Genomic DNA, 17,209 nt, shown 5'->3' with positions numbered 1-17,209 from the left:
AGGGGGTAGAGAAATAAAATGGAAGAGGCAGGACTTGGACAAGAGGGGCCATAATCCTCTGGAAAACACAGGTTTTCCACGTCAGACCCAGTTATTTGCTAAGCTCAGATGCAAAGTGGAGATGTGACATCTGAAGGAGCTGATCCCCTTGGAAAGTTGAAACCTTAGGAAAGATCCTCACTTATTCAACTGCACATAAGTTTAGCTTGTGGTAGGACAGCTCTGGGTTAATGTATCTTTAGCTAATTATTAGCTGGGCTAAAGTATCCTCTATCTTGCAGCTTGGCCAAGCTAAGTCCATCTTCAGAGACCTCAGGGACATGACTATCTGTCAAATTCAGCGGCTCCTTAACCTAGAAAAAGGGCAAGAAATCTTGGAAGATGTAACATTGTATAACTAATCAGTCTTAATTACCTGGATGGGAAACATTGGGGTTGGGTGTTAAAAATGATAGAGAAATTATATCTGCCTGAAGAACGGCGTTCCAGGGCCTAAAGGGGCTCCAGGAGAGCTGGAGAGAGACTTGGGACAAGAGCCTGGACGGACAGGACAAGGGGGAATGGCCTCCCACTGCCAGAGGGCAGGGTTAGATGGAGTATTGGGAAGGAATTGTTGGCTGTGAGGGTGGTGAGGCCCTGTCACAGGTTGCCCAGAGAAGCTGTGGCTGCCCCATCCCTGGAAGTGTCCAAGGCCAGGTTGGACAGGGCTTGGAGCCACCTGGGATAGTGGAAGGTGTCCCTGCCCATGGCAAGGGATTGGAAAGAAATTGTATTTTAAGATCCCTTCCAACCCAGGCCATTCCAGAACCCCATCATTACAGAACCATTTTGGAGCTGTCCAGAAAATGCCGCCTTCAGAAACCCCTTTGTTTTATAATAAGCCAAAACTAATCCCTTGCAAGTAAATGCTAAATCAAAAGAAAATAACATTTTTTTTCTCTGTTAGAGGCCTTTTACCTGCACTTCTGAAAGCTCCACATCCCAACCTGAGCTGGGACTGAGCTGGTCCTTCACTTCACGTTTGGTCCTTCATTGATCTCCAGCAGCAAAGGGCATTTTGCAAAATGTGCTCTGGTGTTCACAGGGAGGTTTTTGCTTTTCTTGGAAGTGATGGGGAAGGAAGCAAACAGCAAAGTCCCCTTCATGTCCCACTTTGCATGAAAACACCTGTAATTTGCAGCAATCAGAAAACTCAGTGAATGTGCAATGGGACAGAACCTCACAAATAGGTTTTAATTACCTTGATATTTTCTGGCTAGCTGGTGGAGAAGCCTTGTAAATGAGAATTAATTCATCTACCTTAAGCTAATGCAAACTCATCTTGGCATAAAAGTCAGGCTTTATTTTCTGTGTTATCTGAGCAGAAAATAATGCTTAATTATTATTAGTTCTGAGTAATGCTTATGAAAATTGCTCCACATTAATTTCACATGGCTGACTGGCTAATGGATGCATAAGGGTCTTGTAACCCTTTGCAAAATGACTAATAAGAGCTAAAAACAAGGGGAATATATTACTTTAACAGCTATTAGTAGTAGACAGTGTCTGCTGGCATTAATACCTATATTTATTTTCCTTTCTATTAATAATATATCAACATATTCTAGAAGCTGTGGACATCAGGAAGTATTTCCTAATGTTGCAATCCCTTCAGCTACAGAATGTTCCCCCCAGAGGAAATGAGAGAAGTCCTCCTGCTTGAATTATTTTCATATAGGGGTTGTATAAAACACTTTTGTCTCCAGCACAAGGCAGGGAAAAATCCTGGACTTACAGGGACCTGCAAAAGGTCTTTTCTATCAGTAGCATTTGCAAATCGATCATGGTCTGTGTTAAGTGAAGTCGAGGCACTGCTGTTATAGGATTGGATCTATGCTGCTCCTTATTTACTCATTGGATTTAGGGAAATTTGTGCTTCTTGCCTCAGTTTCCCTACTTGGAGATCATGAAAGTGGTTCACTTTGCTAAATGGAAACATCACTTCTGCAAATTAAGACCAGCTATGAAGCTGCAAAGTAAAATAACAGGAAAGACTTTCTCCTCCTTATTTAAAACATCATAAAAATCAGTAAAGTGAATTCATCTTTGCTGCTTCATCCACTGCTCAATAATGAGGGTGAGAAAGGAAATGTTTGTTTAACATTTCCAGGCTGTAAGTAGGGCTGATGAAAACATGTTGATGCAGTGTTTTGTTTCAAAGGTATTTGTGTTTTGAGAGAGCATCAGTTTTGATTGTGAATTTGATGGGAACATGTTTTGAGTCACTCAAAATCAAAATGCAGCATGTCAGCTTCATCAGCAGCAGACCAGTGTGACACATGAATTATTTAAGCTTTTCAACACTGGTGTGTTATGTTTATTGTGTGATTGTATTCTGCATTTGTAGAACAACAGAATGGTTTAGGTTGGAAGGGACCTTTTAAAGCTCAGCTCATTCAAATCCCTCCTAAGTGGGCAAGGAGATTAGATTGCTCAAAGCCTGGCCTTGAATGTTTCCAGGGATGGAGCAGCCACCACCTCTCTTGTGGGTTTAGAACATCTAAGTGAAAAGTTTCCAAACTGAAGAACCTCCATGTTTCTGCTTCAAGCTGCAGTTGGGGATGTTCCCTTCTTGGCTTAATTTGCAGCTCATTTCTTGTTGCCGCTTCCTTCTTTCCAGATACAGATTTTGTTTGCAGCACTACACCTTTAGCAGCAAATACCAGCAGGGAAACAGGATATGGAAATGCTTAGAGACCTCGGAAAACATCTGTAAGAGGATTCAAGGAGAAAAAATAGGAGGATATGGGTACTCAAGCACAGAAAAGAGGCGGTCAGGGCTTGCTTGCACGTTTTGCTAAGGAGGGAAGAGAAAAAGCATCTCCTGTGAGCATTGAAGACAGGAATTTGAAAGGCAATACATCAAAATTGTGGGTTAGTGCTACAGAGGTTAAGGGCTTTGTATATACACGTGTTTCCCTGTCTACCCAATCCCAGTGGCATTTGCACACCAGCTTGAGCAGAGAGGGAAGATGGGAAGATGATGATGTTTGTGCAAATTTGGCAGCAAGAGCTGGTTGAGATGAGAACTGGGGAGGGCTCCAAGTAGAGTTTTGTGGCTCCACCTCAGAGAAGGAAGGTTGGAAAAGCATCAGTCCATGGTCACAGGTCACTGCTGCTGTAGGAATGCAAACTTTGCTCATCCTCCTAGAGGAAGGTGTCCTCGCCCATGGCAGGGGGTTGGAATGAGATGAGCTTTGAGGTCCCTTCCAACCCAAACCATTCTGTAATTCTGTGATTCAGGGTGAAGATCCCAGACCTGTCATCCAGCTCCTCCTTGGCACATGTGACCTGGGTGACCTGAAGGCAAAGCAGTTGCTGGTACTGTCCTTGTAGAGGGTCTGAGATTTCCCATTTTCTCCTTTTCCAGCCTGTACCTCCTCAGAGTGATAAGGCACAAGGGTTTTCTCCTGCTCCCTTTAGCATCCTGTGTACCTCTCTGTCCCTCTGAGAAGGCAGAGGGCACACATGGCTCTGACCATGATCACTGAGATCCATTTATCACTTCATATGCACTACATGGAGTGAAATGTGATTTTTACTGATAGTAATGTAGGTTTGAGCTGGAGACTGGAGACTGAAGAGGATCAGCATCTATTCCCACATTTCCCAGGGTCTTCCCAGGTGGGTTTCTGGACATTCCATTTTTCAGGGTATGGGCTCTGTTTATCCTTCTGTAAGAGTGAGGATAATTAGAGTGCGGGGATGTCTCTTGGGATGCACCAGTTGTGATAGTGATTAATCACAACTGAAATGAGGGTGGCTCTGGGACAGAAAACACCACTGACAGCACTGAACTACTTGATTTGTTGAAAAACTGCTGAACACTTGTGGTGTGAGGATGGAGAGATGCAGGGACACCTTCCACTATCCCAGGTTGCTCCAAGCCCAGTCCAACCTGGCCTTGAACACTTCCAGGAATGGGGCAGCCACAGCTTCTCTGGGCAACAAGACAACCAGCTTGGCCACCTCTGGACACTGTTCTGACATCAGTCACTACTCCTGGGGGTTACAAGGGCAACAAAATGAACAAACTGGCAGCAAGTGAGCTTACAGCATCCTGCAGCATCATGAAACATCCTTTTATGGGTATTTCTGAAATCTGTGTTCAAAGATTTTGCCTCCCATATCCTTTTCTGAGGAGTACCTTGTGCTCACTAAATTCTTGTATTCACAGCTACTTGCTTTCTCCATGTCTCATCATGACTCACTGCTCCAAGGGCTTTTTAATATGGAATTCACTTTGTTTCAGCTAAATGATTTACCAAGTGGCACTGCCTTTGCCTCCTCTGCTGGAAAGCCTGGGCTTCAACACAACCCTGGAAAGTAAAATTTCCTCTTCCACAAGGCTTTTGAACTTTTATGTCTTAACATCAACTCTGCAGACATTAATCACAATGTAAGAAATTACAGAGTTACCTCACGTGCCTTGGAATTAGGGAAATGGGGGGGAAAGGATGATTTAGGCACTGAAAGTAGACATAAGAGCATGAATTCAGCTCTGCAGCAACCCCATTAGATCCTAAAGGAGCTCTTGAAAATTGGGACAGTTGTGAGTCACCCGAAATTCCTCTGGAAAGGAACTGGGAGAATATAAAGCTTTGCTCTTTGTCCTCTTTCCTATCCTCACAGTGGGACATAATTTGAATGGATTTGTACCTGGGACATCCACAGGAAGGAATTTTCTCACCACCCATGTGAAAAGCTTTGCTTCAGCATAAGAACTTAGATAAAAGACAGGAAAGTGAATGTTTCCACTAAAGAGGGTCTTCTCAAGCAAAAATTTTGGGAACAGCCTTGGTCTGAACAGAATCATGGGAAAGGGCCAAGGAAACAATAGGAAGTGGTCTGTTAACTGTGGGCACAAGTTTAAAAACAAACCTTGAAACCCCAGTGGTCTGCACATTCCTTTATTTCAAGCTGCACTAATAATTTGTCCTGTTTTGCAACTTTTGGCCAGACACTCAAGGAAAAAGTGATGATCTACAGAGCAGAGGGCTTTGCTAGGATAGGAGGGGACCCAGGAATGGGAACAGGGCAGCGGTCACGGCCCCAAGGCTGCCAGAGCTCAAGGAGTGTTTGGACAGCGCTCTCAGATACACGGTGGGATTGTTGGGGAGTCCTGTGCAGGGCCAAGAGTGAGACTGATGATCCTTGTGGGTCCCTTCCAACTCAGGATATTCTGTGACTCCATGAGTGATGGAGGAGCTCAGGGGCACTGGGGATGTGTTGGGAAACTCCAGTTGTCTGAATGTCACTGCCCCCGCCCTGATCACAACAAACACCAAGGAGGAGGAGTGGAAAGCTGGAGCTGGATGTGTAGAGGAGCAGGAAGATTCTCAGAGTGTTTATTCAGTGTAGGTCCAATCACTGGTGCCCTGTGACAAGAGGGTTATTTTGTGGCTGACTGAGCCACTGTCTCTGTGTTTGCATGACTGGCAATGTCAGGGTGAAGCCACTGGTGCAGAAGGAGCCTCGGGGCAAATCCTTGGTATCACGTCCAAGATTCCTGGGATTTGGGTTCAGGAAGTGCTGCCACTTGCAAATCTCTGTGATGCCCCATGTTTGAAACTGTTACCCAGCAGGACCTGGCACTCCATGTCCTTTAGGGGAATATAACTCTCTCCAAAATCCTCTGAGCAATGAGATCTCTGGGTATGATCTTTTACTGTTCTTTGCTGGCTCTTCATCCATTCAGGAGGAGTCAGATCTTGTCCAGGACATTCATACCCTCTGTACTGACACTGCTGGGGTAGAGTTCACTGTCCTTTTCCCAGCCCATGTGGTCCTGTGTCTAATATTAGTGACGAAATCGGTCTCAGTAACACTCCAGTGTTTTAGCTGTGCTTGTCACAGCATCAAGGCTTTCCCTGTTTCTCATCCCATCCCATCAGCAAGTTGGTGAACAAGTTGGGGGGGGAGGACACAGAACAACTGATCTCAACTGGCCACAGGGACATTCCAGACTGTACAATGTCATGCTCAGGAGTAAAATCTTGGGGAAAGAAGGAGGAAGGTGGGGGGTATTTCAACTTTTGGCATTTGCCTACCCAGGTATCACTGAGCTTGATGGAGCCCTGTTTTCCTGGTGATTCCTGAACGCTTGCCCCATAATGGGAAGTAGTGACTGCATTCCATAATGTTTTCAAATATAAGAGGGTCAATTTAGATTAGCTATTCGGAAGGAATTCTTGGTTGTGAGGATGGTGAGGCCCTGGCACAGGTATGACTGCCCCATCCCTGGAAGTGTCCAAGGCCAGGTTGGAGCAACCTGGGATAGTGGAAGGTGTCCCTGCCCATGGCAGGAAGTGGAATAGGATGAGCTTTAAGGTCCCTTTCAACCCAAACCATTTTGTGATTCTGTGATTCCTATTCCACTTTGCCTGCACACAGAGCTTTGCTTCACGTATTAAACTGCCTTTATCTAGACCTGTCAGGTTTTTGCCTCTACACTGGATCCTGCTCTTCCATTTTGGTGGTATCTTAAATCCCAAACTCCCACATGTCCAAGGATGCATTTAAAACCACTGCTGCAGGTTGCTCCTTACACAAGCTCCAGGTGACTCTGTTTTATCTCCCTTGTAACCAACATACAGATGTGACTTCATGTCTCCAATAAGCTAAATGGCACCAAGGCCTGTTTTCCAACCCTGAAACCAACTGGCAGTGTCCTGCCTGACCCTATGATTCAAATCTCAGCCTCCAAATTGGGGTGGCTGATCCAAAATGCCTCCTGGCAACGATCCCTGGCCTGTGTTTGGGTTGGTGTTTGTTTGGTTGGTTAATCCAGGGCCAGATCCATCTATGAACTGTAGGTGAGCAAATTCCTGTGCCCACTCAGCCCTGTTTGATCCACCAGGACAGAGTTACAGCCTGTGCATCTCTCCCACCTCCAAACCCTGCTTCGTTCCCAGCTTTTCTGCCAACGATTCCTGCTCTATATCCATCCCAAACATCCTCCTACCAGCCTGGCAGGCTCGCTCGAGTCATGAAGCCATTATTCAAATCCCCAAATGGGTTTAAAAAGTGCCTTTTGGTGCTCTGTTTTCCCCACTGTGACACTGAGTCACTGCTGAAAAGGGCTTTGGCCAACCCTCTGCCTGCCCATACGGGAAGGGGCTGCATCACCAACTTCTCAGTGCCACCTACGTCCCTGCTCAGCTGCCAGGACTTCAAAGCAGTCCATGCACAATTAGAGGCTGACTGTACAAAAAGGAAAAGGGAATGGTCTCATCCCACTGTGATCTCATGGAGAAACACAGGAGTGTTCCTTAATAAAGGTACATCGGTTTCTGCTTTGCTGCATAATGAGCCTCTGATGATTTCAGCGGGAGAAATCCCAATTAGAAACGGATGGAAAAAGGGCATCCCATCTTGGAAAGGCTGAGGATTCTTCCTGTTGTGCTTTGTGGTTAAACTAAAGCTTTTACATTTAGAAAAAAAACCAGCCTCAAATATCCAGGTGCAATGCTGTGAAGCAGAATTCAAGCCTTCCCACCCCTTTTTGTCACCTACCACAGTCTGGTGAGAGGAACTTCACCTTCCACCCCAGTTATGGTCCTGAGCTGGGTGCTGGGTGGTGGGATTCTCTGTGGGAGCTGTTCTGCTTCATACAAATGACTATTTGCAAGTATAAAAGGGTAAGAGATGGAATCAAAGAATCACAGAATCATTTAGATTGGAAAAGGCCTCCAGGATCATCCAGTCCAGCCTGTGACCCATCCCCACCTTGTCACACAGCCCAGAGCACTGAGTGCCACGTCCAGTCATTCCTTGGACACCTCCAGGGATGGGGACTGCATCATCTCCCTGGACAGCCCCTTCCAACGTCTGACAACCCTTTCAGTGAAGAAATTCTTCCTGATCTCCAACCTGAACCTCCCCTGGCACAACCTGAGGCCATTCCCTCTTGTCCTGTCCCTTGTTCCCTGGGAGCACAGCCCTGCCCTCCCCTGGCTCCCTCCTCCTGTCAGGGAGTTGCAGAGAGTGAGAAGGTCCCCCCTGAGCCTTCTTTTCTCCAGGCTGAGCCCCCCCAGCTCCCTCAGCCACTCCTGCTGCTCCAACTCCTTTCCCAGCTCCATTCCCTTCCCTGGACACGCCCCTCCATGTCTTTTTTGGAGTCAGGGGCTGTACAATTTCTAATGCACTTTGTAAAAGAAATCTGAAAAATCCCAAGGAAGCTGCAGGAGTGAAGGAGAAGCAAAGGCACCTCCTGGATCAACCTGATCCAGGGCCATCCAGGGTTATAGGAACCACAGACCCTCCACTTGTGGGTTCATTCTGGTAATAAACAATGATGTTGGTAATCAGGAGGAAACCTCACAAGGTCAAATGGCCCTTTTTGGCCATGTCCAGGCTATTAAAAGCTCTCCCTGCCCCATATGAGTGCCCTCAATCCAGCTGCCTCTTGGGAAATGAAAACATCCTGGAGCAGTGGACAGTGCAGTGTCCTGCAATGCTAAACAGAAACATTTCATAAATTGAAGTTGGCTTCAGGCTGGGGGTGCTCCTATAGTTCAGGCACCAGGAAAATGTTGTTTTGCCCTTGTCATGCTCTTACAGTTTTCCCTGAGCATCTCCCAGATGACAAGTCTGGAGCCACAAAACAGGGCTAAACAGTCCCAGTTTGGATCTGACTCCATGTTCTCCTTCTCTCAGCTGCCACTTCGGTGGAGAAATGAAATGTAATGAAAATAAGACAAGTTTTTCATGTGCTTCTCATATTTTTAGATTTTTATCATCCAGGTAAGATGGCAAAGTTTGAGTGACATGAGATGGAAGTGTGGAAACTGTGGCAAGTCATAAGCTGGGAATGTTGGATTATCATAGAATACTGGAATGGTTTGGGTTGGAAGGGACTTAAAGCTCATCCCATTCCAGCCCCTGCTGTGGGCGGGGGCACCTTCCATTATCCCAGGTTGTTCCAAGCCCTATCCAGCCTAGCCTTGGACACTTCCAGGAATGGGGCAGCCACAGCTTCTCTGGGCAACCTGTGCCAGGACCTCACAACCAAGGATTCTTTCCCAATATCCCACCTAACCCTGCCCTCTGGCAGTGGGAAGCCATTCCCCCTTGTCCTGTCACTCCATATCGTTGTAAAAAAAAGAAACTCATACCATAATTTGGCCATCTAATCCAGTGAAATAAAGAAATTACAATATTAATCTATTAATGTTATTAGCTATTAAGATGTTATTAGCTATTTTAAGTCCTTCCCCACAGTGCCCAAGAAATGAAGAGTGTGGGACACTTAAAATATCAAGTCCCTTCTTTGTTTTCAGAGCATAAACCAAATTCTTTTATGATCTGAGTTAAGGTGTGGGTGTTAAGCACAAAAAAATTGTGATGTTAATGATGCCACTGGCTATCTTATGCAAATTGAGGTTTAAAAAGGAGAAAATAAAATTATAAAATATAAATAATTGCTTTTTCTCTCCTTTTTTGTGACTTTATCTAAAAACTTTCCTGCCTGTCAGGAAATGAAAAATAAACTTTGATTTTTCATGTCCTTTATCCATTTCTAACACAAACAATGCTGAGCTATTGCAAGAAGAATAAAGTAGAAATGAAAGGGAGTTTCTTGCTGCAAATTCACAGATAGAAAGGAATTGCACATCTTTTGGCTTTTAAAGCTTATTTTTGGAAAAAGTGTATATCCACATGTGTATGCTCATGTACATATACATGCATACATTTAAGAGGTGAAATTTTGATTCATATTTTACAGCCTTGGTTGTAATGGAAAACTATGACCCCTAGATGGCAGAAATTCCTTCTTTTGGGGTGTTTGGTTTGTTTTTAATCCCTGCCCAGGATGCCACAATCCCAAATTTTAGTATAATAGATGGATTTGTAAATGCTCAGCCCCATCCAAGGCTGGAGATCTCATTACGTGGTGTGGCACCATCCAGCTCTAAACCTCACCAAATTTGCTTTATGTTTCTCCTGCTGCAAACTTGATGTTAAACTGCACCTCTCTGTCTTCTTAGTCAGACACATCTGATGCTTTTTGGTGGCCATTAGTCATTTAGTCTAAGCCTAAAGGAGTTCAGGATGAGCTCAGTGCCTAAACATTAGAGGATCTGGATTATTTGGATTCATTTGGGCAGCATGACAGAGAGATGGGGGCATTACAAAAGTCTTTGCACAGTCCAGCCAATACAACTCTCAGGAGGGAGGGTAATAATTGCTTCCTAAAAGTTTAATATCTGCCTAAGGGGGTCACTCAGCTGTTTTTGCCCTCCATGGAGTGAGACAGGTCCATTCCTCCTCCATGGGGCATCCACTTCATCCAAGGAGCAGTGTTTGGTGCCTCACCCTTGCACCCTCATGCCTTCTTTGGCCAAGGGAATTGGGATTGTTCAGCTTGTAGAAGAGAAGGTTTTGGAATAACCTAATTGTGGCCTTCCAGTACCTGAAGGGAGCCAACGAGATAGGAGGAGAGAGACTTTTTACAAGGCCTTGGAGTGAGGGGGGACAGGATGAGGGGAAATGGCTTCAAACTGGAAGAGCATTGATTTAGATGAGATATTAGGAAGGAATTCTTCCCTGTGAGGGTGGTGAGGCCCTGGCACAGGTTGCCCAGAGAAGCTGTGGCTGCCCCTGGATCCCTGGAAGTGTCCAAGGCCAGGTTGGATGGGGTTTGGAGCAACCTGGGATAGTGGAAGTTGTCCCTGCCCATGGCCAGAGGGGTTGGAACAAAATGGTCTTTAAGGTCCCTTCCAACCCAAACCATTCTGTGATTCTGTGATTCTTTTTCTGGAATTTATGGCTTCCCATCCCCACCTGGAAGCTGAGGGCAGCACAGGCTTGGAAGTGATAGGATGGTTGGCAAAGAAGGTGTTCAGATGTTACTGCAAGCAGAGGGTGACAGGATGGGCCACTGAGAGTGAAACAGGCTTTTATTTATCTGCCTTACCATGTCCTTCCTCTCTTCTGGCTCTGTGCAACAGGCAGGACTTTTCTTTGCTCATTTCTACCTCTTTACATTTTTAATTCTCTTTTCCCACATCTGTTCTCCTCCAAGGGTGCCTTGACCTCGGCCAAAACTACACTGATGTAAATCTTCAAGATTTATGGCCACCTCATACCCTCCGGGAGCATGTCCTACACTCACAGCTATGTATTAAAACCACCAGTCATAGGTAAATCCAAAGGATATGAGGCAAAAAAAATTATTCTGTCAGTAAAATGGATCTCATGGAAGTAGGAAACCAAGGAGCAAAACCTTGACCGTAGCCCAGCATTGACCAAAGAATGTGGGATAATCCCTGGTATTATCTAGTTTAGTTACTCAGGCCCTCATGGATTCTCATGTCCCTTGCCCATGCTGTGGGTCACTCTGTGCTGCAGGAGGGTATTTTCTGCTCACAGGGGGAGAGAGGAAAGGGCTACAAAGCAAAAGTCAAGGTGCTGCTGAGCACAGCTCATCTCACCTGCCTGTCAGTGCTTCCGGCCCATGCTTTTATATCTCATCAGGTCTGTAGGTTCTTATATTGCCCATAAACCTCTGGCAGATAATCCCAGCCAGTGACTGACCTCACCATAAATCCCAAACCTACCTGTGGTCTGAAGAGTCACTTCATGGGGGCTGTGCTGGTTGGGTTTCTGTTGGGATTAACAAGGGGATGAACACCCACCTTGGGTGGAGGAGTCTGTGGCACAGACAAGAGGTGTGTCATTCAGCTGCCCACACATGGGCACTTGGTGACATTCGAGCTGTCCTGCAGCACTTGAGACATCCCCATCCCCTGGCAGGTGTGACATGGGAGATCTCTGTCTTCTGGGCCAGCACCTGGAGGTCTGATGGGACAGGCTTGAACATCTCATGCAGAAGGAGGTGTCCATAGTTAGAGACCTGAACAGAAAAATCAGGTTTCCAATAATAAGTTCTCAGCAGATCGGTTGAACAAACCATCTCAGATGCTTTCCTTGTTGCACTGATGTCTCTCAGTAAGGAAAACTCCACCAACATGTGCAAATTGCACAGGAGAGAGGAGAAGAAGCCGGGATCAGGTTTCAGCTTGTCCCAGGTAATGTCCCAGGTAACGTCCCAGGTGGCATTGTGCTGATAAAATTCTAAAATCATTAAGAAATTAAAATATGATCCTGAAGGAACCAAAGTGCCTTGAGCTGAAGGGAAAGGGAACTGAGGTGACGGGATAGAGGTGGTCACCCATGAATATAGCCAGTCCAAGAGTAAGAGCTGACTTCCATGTGGAGCTGAGGACACCCGAAGGGATGCCCCTGAAGTGGTCACAAAATTTGGAAAACTTTGCATCCTTTTCCTCCATTCTAGAGCATGTAAAAGAGTTTACAAAGTTGACAAGGAGGGAAAACTGTAATTTGAAACTAATATAATCTCTCTGGGGGTTGTTGTGATCCTCAAACCAAAAGGATCATTTCATGCTCTCAGCAACCCTGTGGTGCCTCAGGCCTGGATCTTTATAGCTCTTTAAAGTAAAATACCCTGGAAACTGCTGAGTTCTTGGCTGGGGAGTTATCAAACAGAATGGGGATCAGCAGGGGCCAAATAAAAGGCAAAATAATATATAAGAATCAGGACTTGCACCAAAATACCCCTGTGCAGCCCCAAGAGCAGGTGCTTAGGTGAAAAGCTGGGTCCTTCAAAGAGGGCTTTACTTCAGTTCCCAAAAACATGGCATGTGAGTGGTCTTTGCCTGGATGTTGTTATTTCCTGAGGGTAATGACCCCGTGTGTGAGAGCTGTGGCCACTCTGCTGCCTCCATCCAGGGGCAAAGAGGGATCCATCCAGCGGGGGTGGGAAAAGGCTTATTGAGTCCTTGTGTCCTCTCTGGGGAGGAAAACTCTGAGTCCCAGGGGGACAAGTCTCAGCCCCCTCACCCCACCATGGAAAAGAAGTTTGGCATGGAATGGGATCAGGAGGAACAGCAGGATCGGGCCCTGCCTCTTGGTTTGGCACTTTCATCCCAACAGCCTCCTGTCCTGGGATTTGGAGAATACTGCGGAGATGGGGAAAGGAAGGAATAGAGTTTCACCTCTTATTCTTTTATCATGGCAACAATGTGCTGTGGGAAAAAAAAAATAAAAAAGAAGAAGAAGAAGAAGAAGAAGTAAATGGCAGAATTAACAATAATATAACCCCCCATCCCTCCTCCCTCTCCCTCTGCCGTCCATTCAGGAGACCGACAATAAACAAGGTCATTTGATTCATTCAGCTCGGGGTGTAAACAAAGCCTCACAATAAAATTCCCCCCCCTTTTTCTCCAAGAATAGATGTCCCCCCCTTACACCGGGTCCCGTACCCCCCCCGGCTTTGCTTCTCCTCTCCCATCATCCCTGGATCGGCGGCCGCGGGAGTCCCAGCCCTGCTGCCACTTCCTCAGTCCCCATTCCCGGCTCCGTGGGGCCCCGCTTCCTACTCGGTGTGGGAACCTCGGCTTCCCCCGGGCAACATCTGCACGGATGGCCCCACTTTCTCATGCCGGGCGCAGCCCGGCCTCATCCCGGGCTCCTGATCCAGGGAGAGAGAGAAAAGAGGGGGGAGAAAAAAAATAATGAAACAAATCCGACCCAACAATAAAGGGATTTGCACCCCCCCTCCCTGGCCCGCAGGGAGCAGACCCCAAAGGTTTATGGTCAGCTTCATTTTTTCACAGGCTTTGCTGGAATATGTGTGGAAAAATAAGTGTGTGTGTGTGTGTGTGTGCACACTAACAATGGGTGCAAGGAGATGTGTACTGGGATCAAGCCTAGGATGGGATCCAGAGGGATGTATGAGCCTCTACCTGCAATAGGGAAGGTGATAATACAATCATGGAGTGGTTCAGATTGGAAAGGACCTTTGAAGACCATCTAGTCCAACCCCTTGCTATGGGCAGGGACACCTTTCACTAGACCAGGTTTCTCAAAGCCCTGTCCAACCTGGCCTTGATTGTTTCCAGGGATGGGGCATCCACCACCTTTCCACCTAGGAAAGTTCTGAGACCATCTCCACCTCATACCTTACTTAAAGTAATTCCTAGAGAGGATTCAGTGGATGTCAAGCCAATGACCCACACATTGGGGGATGTATCCCCATTTGGCATCTCCACCCTGCCTGTCTCCCCTGCCCCCTACACAAGCTGGGATGACACTTATGGGTCCTGCCTGTGGGTTGCTGCCCAAATATTAGGGTATCTTTCATTACAAATGTTCGCCAGCAGCTCCACTTACCTTTGGGATTCCTTCAGTGCCTTGCAATGGCTCCAGGACCTGGTGGGGTGCAGGAAGGGAGGTCTCAGCGTGCACATGGAGGGGACCCCATCCAGGCTGTGCTTGGAGAAACTTGGGCTAGTGGAAGGTGTCCCTCCCTGCCCATGGCAGGGGGTTGGAACAAGATGACCTTTAAGGTCTCTTCCAATCCAACCCATTCCATGACTCTGTGACTTCACGCTTTGGTCAAGACAGATGGGTAGGAGGAATAACTCTCCTAACACACACAGTTTTGCTCCCTGTCTCCCAGGACAAGGATTCACTGCTGCGTTTAAACACTGGGAAATCTGGCTCAGCTTTTGCCTCTTGACTCCACACTAAACTTTCACTACATGACTTCAAACAGCCCAAATCCCCAAATCCCTATTTGGAAGCACTGAAATAACAGTGGGACAAAGCACCTTCACTCATGTGCCTCAGTTTCCTACTTGCTTTTTTTTCCTCAGTGTTCAACTACTCACTTTACTTAAATTGCAGATTTTCAGCACCAGGGGTTGTCTCATGATATTTCCACATCACTCAGTACAAGAGAAAACAGCTCAACTTTTACAACTGATCTAATGCCACAATAATGTCTTGAGTGCCATAATAATAATAAAAATAATAAAAAGGGATCAGTTATTCCTTCCCAGGGGAGGAAGGTTATTTTCAGAGATGCTCAAGCGATGGATAATAAATAATTCTAACACAAAGCCCATTTTTTGCAATGTACTATTTGCAACACCGCAAATCTGGCTGTGTTTTTATTTTTTTTCTTTTCTGATGGATCCCTCCCACAATTTCTTTTTGGGATAAGAAGTTTATTTTCCTGTATTTCTTGGAAGAGAATCTTTGAAATACAAACTGAGAGAGACTGAGCTGCAAGAGGGAGGAAAATTGTGGCCAAAACATTATTTGGTACTGCAAGAAAACCCAGCCAATGGCAATGAACTTCCTCTTCAATTATGACCTGCAGAACATAAATAAGTCTTCTAGGCATGGAAAATGCCTCTGTTCCTCCTTCTCCCACACACCTGCTCACAAACACTGTAAAAATGTCTCGTTTCATCTGCTAAAGCTTTGGTAGGTGCATTGAGCTGTTCCCTGACACGTGTCCTCTAGAAGAACATCCAGTTGAGGTCACCAGGCATCCTGCAGCAGATTTTGTCTCCTCCTTCTGGGAGCAGATCCATGATTGTGTGTTCACTGCTGTTCTGGTGAAGGGGGGATTGCTTGTCTGGCAGGGAAGTGGTGGAATCACCCCTGAAAATGCTGAGAGAACTTGGGATGTATCACTTGGGGACATGGATTAGTGGTGGCCTTGGCAGTGCTGGGGGAATGGTTGGACTCGATGATCTTAGAGGGCTTTTCCAACCTTAGTAATTCTGGGATTCTGAGTTCATGCTACACAACATTTAAGCTTCAAAAATCAGCACTATTTGGAAGTTCAATGTGGCAAAGTTTCATCCTGTCAAACACCAAAAGACTCCTTGATTAGAGGAAGTCTCTCTATACAGACTTTGCAAATCTTCTGGTGTGCATATGTAGGAAAGCCAAGGCAATGGGACAATCCTGGGGTGTGTCACTGGGATTTTCCCAGTCTCCCTGTAGATATAGCAGTACCAAAATAATACCCCAGAGCTGGGAAATTATGAAAAGGACAAAACATGGAATACTTTAGATTGGAAAAGACCTTTAAGATTTTTGAGTCCAACCATTCCCCCAGCACTGCCAAGGCCATCACTAAACCACATCCTTGTGGCTGTTAAATCCCTCCAGGGATGGAGACTCCACCACTGCCCAGGGCAGCCTGTTCTATTGAGAAATTATTCCTAATACTCAATCTAAACCTCCCCTGATGCAACTTGAGGCCATTTCCTCTTGTCCCATTGCTTGTTCCTTGGGAGAAGAGACTAACCCCAACCTGGCTACAGCCTTTTTCAGGGAGTTGTGGAGAATCTGCTGTATTTTTTCTCCAGTGGGCTTCTTTGAACTGTATTAGGACCATTCTAGGTCTGATTTTCTGATTTGCAGCCCAGGTTTTCCATGGGCTTAGTACCTGCTCTTGGGGAATGATGTGGCCTCTCAACAGGGCAATGAGAAGGGAGGGAAGTTCCCTTTTTGAAGCTGCTTAAGGGGATGCATTTGAAGGGGAAAGGAAAACTTCAGCTCAATCCCTGGGAATTCTTCTCCAGCCAAGAAATCTGCATTGTTGGAAAGAGTCTCCCAGAGGAAGTGATTGAAATATGATTGTGTGAATCATATCTGTAACAAGGTTGGGCCGCAAGAAGCTTTGCTGAACCCTGGGAATAAGCTAAATGACCTAAAAAGACTTTGTTTTCCATGCAGGAATGACCTTTAGCAGCCCATGTGAAGTGAAGGTTGATGGTTTTGGAGGTCCACCAAGGCTGGGGTGTCCCCAATATTACCTGTCACCAACTGTGCTGCACGAGGTGCTCCAGTGGGATGGATTGCCTGCTATTTAGGGAATCTGAGGTACCTCCAGTGATGACCCTTGTGGTGATAAAATCTGCATGGGGTGTGTTCTCATGGTGTGGCTCATGTGTGGGCTTTGCTGAGTCTCAGAGCAGCCGTGGTCAGGGGTGGGCACCATTGGGGCAGTAGTGGGGCCACAGGGACAGGGGAGATGGGAGGGTGAGGATGGCAGATGAGTTTGGGGCCCTGCTCTGGGGATGGTAGCTGGTGCAGGGGTGGGAAAGGATGTTTGGAAGGGGATAAACAGTCTGGGGAGGGGCATTTCGTGCAGGGGTGAGGAGGCCGGATGGAGCCATAGAAACAAAGAATCATGGAATCATAGAATTGTGGAATGGTTTGGGTTGAAAGGGACATTAAAGGTCATCTAGCCCAACCCCTCTGCCATGGACAGGGACACTTTCCACTCTCCCAGGTTGCTCCAAGCCCCTCCAACCTGGCCTGGGACACTTCCAGGGCTGGG

The 17,209-nt window shown here is 46.4% G+C and overlaps 1 long non-coding RNA gene across 1 annotated transcript; it reads right to left on the bottom strand.

Moving 5' to 3' along the window:
• Positions 1 to 12,660: 12,660 nt before the first annotated feature.
• On the bottom strand, positions 12,661 to 14,373 carry LOC113974593. Its single transcript, XR_003536594.1, has 3 exons — positions 14,236 to 14,373; positions 13,443 to 13,534; positions 12,661 to 13,088 (listed from the first exon to the last, which is right to left on the bottom strand). It is a non-coding gene; the product is annotated as an uncharacterized LOC113974593 (long non-coding RNA).
• Between the last annotated feature and the right edge of the window lie 2,836 nt (positions 14,374 to 17,209).

This window comes from Neopelma chrysocephalum, unplaced genomic scaffold (assembly GCF_003984885.1).
Source record: "Neopelma chrysocephalum unplaced genomic scaffold, ASM398488v2 Primary Assembly neopelma1_123, whole genome shotgun sequence".
Classification (NCBI taxonomy): domain Eukaryota; kingdom Metazoa; phylum Chordata; class Aves; order Passeriformes; family Pipridae; genus Neopelma; species Neopelma chrysocephalum.
This window is presented reverse-complemented; position numbering and strand designations above follow the sequence as displayed.